Raw genomic sequence first — 7,057 nt, forward strand, 5'->3', positions numbered from 1 at the left:
ACTACTGACATTGTCTTTGCCCTCAGACAGCTCCAAGAAAAGTGCAGAGAATAAAACAAAGGACTCTACATCACCTTTGTTGACCTCACCAAAGCCTTCGACACCGTGAGCAGGAAAGGGCTTTGGCAAATACTAGAGCGCATTGGATGCCCCCCAAGTTCCTCAACATGGTTATCCAACTGCACAAAAACCAACAAGGTCAGGTCAGATACAGCAATGAGCTCTCCGAACTCTTCTCCATTGACAACGGCATGAAGCAAGGCTGCATCCTTGCACCAACCCTCTTTTCAATCTTCTTCAGCATGATGCTGAAACAAGCCATGAAAGACCCCAACAATGAAGACGCTGTTTACATCCGGTACCCCACGAATGGCAGTCTCTTCAATCTGAGGCGCCTGCAAGCTCACACCAAGACACAAGAGCAACTTGTCCGTGAACTACTCTTTGCAGACGATGCCGCTTTAGTTGCCCATTCAGAGCCAACTCTCCAGCGCATGACGTCCTGTTTTGCGGAAACTGCCAAAATGTTTGGCCTGGAAGTCAGCCTGAAGAAAACTGAGGTCCTCCATCAGCCAGCTCCCCACCATGACTACCAGCCCCCCCAAATCTCAATCAGGCACACAAAACTCAAAATGGTCAACCAGTTTACCTACCTCGGCTGCACCATTTCATCTGATGCAAGGATCGACAAAGAGATAGACAACAGACTCGCCAAGGCAAATTGCACCTTTGGAAGACTACACAAAAGAGTCTGGAAAAACAACCACCTGAAGAAACACACAAAGATCAGCGTTTACAGAGCCGTTGTCATACCCATGCTCCTGTTCGGCTCCGAATCATGGGTCCTCTACCGGCATCACCTACGGCTCCTAGAATACTTCCATCAGCGCTGTCTCCGCTCCATCCTCAACATTCATTGGAATGACATCATCACCAACATCGAACTACTCGAGCTGGTAGAGTCCGCAAGCAACGAATCCATGCTGCTGAAGACCCAACTGCGCTGGGTGGGTCACGTCTCCAGAATGGAGGACCATCGCCTTCCCAAGATCGTGTTATATGGCGAGCTCTCCACTGGCCACCGTGACAGAGGTGCACCAAAGAAGAGGTACAAGGACTCCTTAAAGAAATCTCTTGGTGCCTGCCACATTGACCCCCGCCAGTGGGCTGATATCGCCTCCAACCGTGCATCTTGGCACCTCACAGTTCGGCGGGCAGCAACCTCCTTTGAAGAAGACCGCAGAGCCCACCTCACTGACAAAAGACAAAGGAGGAAAAACCCAACACCCAACCCCAACCCACCAATTTTCCCTTGCAACCGCTGCAACCGTGGCTGCCTGTCCCGCATCGGACTTGTCAGTCACCAACGAGCCTGCAGCAGATGTGGACATTACCCCTCCATAAATCTTCGTCCGCGAAGCCAAGGCAAAGATATTTGGAGCAACTTCATCAGGGAGTTGTGTAAATTTTGCTCTCAGGAAATGTGCTGAAGATAATAAAGAGTAATTTAGTTCTCAAGCTATAAACATCATCAGAAATCATTTCTTTGTTGATGATCGTCTTACTTCAGAAGTTTCAGAAAAAGAAGCAATAAATTTTTATGATAAGTCAAAAGAGAGTCTGTTGGAAATTCTAGAAGTCTTTGTTCGAACATGTTTGTCTGCAATAGCGCAGTTTAAAATTAAGATAAAAACTCAGTGAGAACAGAAGTCTTGCAGGACACCTGTTGGCCTTGGAGCGATAAGAGAGAACTCTGCAAAAGAAAAGAGATAAAAGCAAAAGCTACCAGGCAAATTGGCAGGAAGCCCAGCTTCTGTGCTCAAAAAACAAAAATATCACAGCCAATTTGCAGAACACAGAACTAAGGAATACTCTTAAAGGGACCACGCAAGACACAACTTTCTTTAAAGTTCCAAGAAGAGGCCAAGAAGACAGGCTGCAGTGTGAAGAATCCAATATGAAGAAGAAGTCTCGTCAGGCTAGGGACCTCGAGCAAACAGCTCCTCTCACAGAGCTATCTGATCGTGAGTTGAGCTAGCAAGAGGGATGGATAAGGCTTGGTGGAAGGTTGGGGTCAGTGACCAGAGAAGAAACGGCTTTAACTACCAAGCAGGAAGAAGACTCCAAGAAGGCACTGCAGACCTCAATGGCTGGTTTAGAGGTTAATGAAACTGGAACAGATGAATGTATGTTGCAAAGCCCCACTGGTGCTGTATCGAGCGAAATGCTGAAGATAGAGACTCAATCAGCAGAATTTGAATGTTCAGATGTGAATCTTGATGATAGTATTTTCTATTTCCAGGTTTGTGAGTGTAGGAAGATCGTCAAGGTCGTCAAAGACACCTAGAGCAAGTACAGGTTTGTATGCTTCAAGCATATCAGCTATGCATGCTAAGGCGTATGCAGACCTGGCTACTACCTGTACACAACGTGAGTGGTTTATGAAAAAACATGCTTTAGAAGATATGGAAGCTAAAATGAAGAATCAACAACTTAGACAAGAAGCTGAAATGAAGAAACAACAATTCCAGCAAGAGGAGCGAAAAAGATTATTGAAGAGAAAAAAGAAAAAAACTAGAGCTTGAGGAACAACATGCTATGAAGATGGCCAAAGTAAAAGCATTAGCTCAGGCATCTGCAAGATCTCTCACTCAGCCTGAAGTACCCAAGGAGCCACCAGGAGGTTAATGGGTTCCGCAGCCTCAAGAAATGAGGATACTTGAGCAAGGAGCCACGGTGGGGCTGCTTTAGTGCTCGAATGTCAATGAGCAACCCTGTGGAAAGAGCTAGTGACATTTTATCTTTTCCGAGCGCACAATTTATGAATCTTCCCGAAAGAGGAGAATTTCAACCAGGTTCAACCATGAGAGTTGATCACATTCAACAACTGACGTCTCAATCACATGTTGCTGAAGAGCCCGCGATGAGTCAAGGATCTCCACTAATGCCAACACAACCATATCAAGGAACCCCATCAATGCCATCACTTACATATCAAGGACCAACACCAATGGCACCAGTTCAAGTTCAGCCAACTACATTGACAAGACAACCAGTCGCAAGCAATGGTGGACAAGATGATATATTATCATTCATAGTGAAACAAAATGAAATTTCTGTGATATTAACACAGCAACAAGATTCATATGGTTTACCCAAGAAGGAAATTCCAGTTTTTAATGTTGATCCATTCCAATATCTGAAGTTTATGAATTCCTTTGAACATCATATTGAAAGTAATCCTAAAAACACCAAAGATCGACTGTATTACCTGGAACAGTTTACTGGGGGACAGGTGAAGGAGTTAGTCAAAAGTTGCCAATGTATGAATCGGGACAAGGTTTAAAAGGACAGAGGAATTATTGCGTCATCATTATGGGAATGAACATAAAATCACAAGGCCCCCACGTGGACAAGATTCTTTCTTGGCCAGCAATAAAATGAGAAGACAAAAGGCTTTACTAGCTTATGCACTCTTTCTGAGAGGATGTAGTAATGTAATGGGAAGTAGCGTACAATTGCAAGAGCTGAATTTGCTTGCTAATTTGTCGATTATTATAAACAGATTGCCTTATAAGCTGAGGGAATTCTAGAAACCAAAGTTACAGAGCTTAAAATGATTCCTGGAAAGGATGTCACTTTTGGGGATGTTGTACAATTCTTGGAATGGCATGAGCATTTTAACACCATACCAGGATTTGGAAATATTAAGGATACTTCAATAGTTCCTACAGATGTAAAGAAGTCTAAATCATTGTCTCAACAGAAACCAAAGGGAAGAACCTTTGTTACTGCTGTGTCAGATACAAGCACAAGAAAGAACAAGGAAACAAAGGAAAAGGAAGATCAGTCTGTTCAGGAAAACTGTTTGTACTGCAAAGGTAAGCATGTTTTAGAAAAATGTTCACCATTGGAGAAAAAAATCGTATGACGAGAAATTAACCTTTTTAAAGAAGAATGGAATAAGTTTCGGTTGCTTGTGCAAAGGACACATCAGCAAAGCATGTAATAAGCAACTCAGTTATGATATATGTAATTTAAAACATCCTCGGTTATTGCATGTTCAACGAAGTCAAGTTGAGAAGAACAACAAACAATCTGAATCCAAAATTAAAGACATAGTCAAAGATAATGCTTCAGCTTCGGTTCAGATAAACAGTCTTACCAGTGATAGTGGTAAAGCTTTCTTGATAATTCCTGTACAGGTTAAAGCTAAAAAAAAGGAAGCTTCATACTGAAGACTTGTGCATTTCTTGATGCAGGAAGTACCACATCATTTTGTACTGTTGATTTGATGAATAAACTTAATCTTTATGGTAAAAGATCACAGATTTTGTTGAAGACAATGAATGATGAAAAGAACATTGAAACAAGTATAGTTTCAGGTTTACAGATTGCTGAATTGGATAGCAATAAATTTTGCGATCTTCCAAGTATATATACTCAGAAGACAATGCCTGTGAATAGGGAAAATATTCCATCTCAGGATGATATCAAACAGTGGGATCATCTAAAAGATGTTTGCTTACCCAAGACTGATGCTAAAATTGAGATGTTAATCAGATTAGATGTCATGTCGGCTCTAGAAGCAATAAGGAGTCAAAATGATGGGCCTTATGCTGTGAGAACATTGCTTGGATGGACAATTAACGGACCATTAGGAGGAAAATTGAATAATGATCAGGAGTTGTCTAATGTTAATGTCAATAGAATTTCAGTTGTCAAACTTTCCTCCTAATGTGCAGGGAGGTGGGACTAGAAAGGGGTGTTTGGTTTGGTGCAGACTAGAAGGGCCTAATGGCCTGTTTCCGTGCTGTAATTGTTATGTTATATGTTATATGTTATGGCAACAACAGTTTAAAATTGATTTTCCTGAATGTCACAAAGATATTCAAGAACCTTCGAAGAAGAATAAACACTTTCTGGATATAGTTTCAAATTCTGTTAAACATGTTGATGGTCATTACTGTATAGCATTACCCCTGAAGAAAAGAGAAATTTGCATGCCAGATAATAAAATAATTGCAGAACAGCGTATGTTGAATTTGAAGAGAAAATTCAAAAGACATTTTTCCTTTCATTTGAAATATACAAATGTCATGTCGGATATGATAACCAAGTGTTATGTGGAAAAGGTATCAGAAGATACTCTTGGAACTATGGAGCTGTTTTTACTTGTTTGACTACGAGAGCAATTCACATTGAAGTAGTGTCATCACGTGATACAGACTCTTTTATCAATGTCCTTTGACATTTTATCGCCAGACGTAGGCAAGTGAAGGAGTTACATTCTGATAATGGATCTAATTTTACAGGCGCTCAGCTAGTTATGTAAAGCAATTCAAAATTGGAATCAACATCAAATTCATGATTCATTACTTCAAAAGGAAATTAATTAGATATTTAACCCGCCCAGAGGATCACATCATAGTGGTTGTACGGAAAAGAATGATAAGATCAATCAATCTCAATTCTATTTTAAATAATCAAATGCTGAATGACGACAATCTTCAGACAGTATTGTGTGAGATTGAAGCTATTTTAAGTAGTCGTCCAATAACTAAAGTTTCTATCGATTCGAATGACATTGAGGCACTTGCACCAAATCATCTCTTACTTCTTAAATCTAAACCTTTAATGCCTCCAGGTCAATTTCAGAAATTAGATATTTATGTGAGATGCAGATGGAGACAAGTGCAGTTTATTGTGGATTTATTGTGGAAAAGATGGGTTAAAGAATATCTTTCATTTATTACAAGAAATATAAAAATAGTCTAAAGCTAAATGCAATTTTGTATGCAGAGACATTGTAATTATCCTGGACGATTCTGCACCAAGAAATTCTTGGTTGCTGGAGAAAATCATGGAAACTGTTCCAGACCAAAAAGGTTTAATTCGGCAAGCACGGGTTAAAACCAAGACTGGTTACTTAATCAACCTATTTCTAAAATCTGTCTTTTACAAGAAACAAAAAGTTTTGATTTTTAATTTGATACTTACCATATTTACTTTTGTATCTGTAATAGTAATTATTGTGTATTAGTCATTAATGTCTATTATAATAATTATGGGCCGGAATATAGAGGTTAAAACCTGTGTTTATGATTTATGGGTTTTTTTTGTACTTTTTCTTTAAGGATTAATTGTTTTTGTAGAGTTACAATAGTTACTATGAAGTCATATGTCATAATATCCAAGCTGACCGGGAGTTCTCTTCTCATTCTTGGAATGACCATGGAAGAGAGGTGAACTCTCGAGAAACTTTTCTTTGAATTTATCATTATTATTCATCATCATTATTCATTATTAGATGCTTTTTTATGCCTGGTGGGAAGTCTCCAGGGGATGATGGTTTTACTTCTAAATTTTATAAAGAATTTCAGGATTTATTAATTCCTTTATTGATAGATGTATTGAAACAGGTGATGGAGACTGGTTCTTTTCCAGATTATTTTTCTAGAGCAATTATTACAGCTATTCTTAAGAAGAATAGAGGCCGACTAAAAGCAGGATCTTATTGACCTATTTCTTTACTGAATATAGATTATAAAATTGTTGACAAGGTTTTGGCTAACAGATTAGCTAAATACTTACCAGATTTGTTCATTTAGATCAGACGAGCTTTATTAAAAATCGGTATTTAGCAGATAATATTGTAAAGCTGATTTCTTTAATTAATACTTCTCGGGAGCAGTCCGACCAACCAATGATAATTGCTCTTGATGCAGAAAAGGCCTTTGATAGAGAGGAGTGGAGCTTTCTGTTTAAAGTTTTGGAGAAGTTTAATTTTGGGCCTCTTTTTATTTGTTGGATTAAGGCTTTGTATAAAAATCCTACTGCTAGAGATGTGACAAATGGACAGGTATCTTCACCTTTTGTGTTATCTAGATCGACTAGACAAGGCTGTCCTTTGTCGCTGGCGCTATTTGCATTGATTATTGAACCTTTGGCTCAGATGATTAGACAAGATGGTAATATCAAGGGTATTAAGGTGAAAGCAGATGAGTATAAGATAAATTTGTTTGCAGATGATGTTTTGATATATTTAACACAATCT

Source organism: Narcine bancroftii, chromosome 6 (genome assembly GCF_036971445.1).
Source record: "Narcine bancroftii isolate sNarBan1 chromosome 6, sNarBan1.hap1, whole genome shotgun sequence".
NCBI lineage: Eukaryota > Metazoa > Chordata > Chondrichthyes > Torpediniformes > Narcinidae > Narcine > Narcine bancroftii.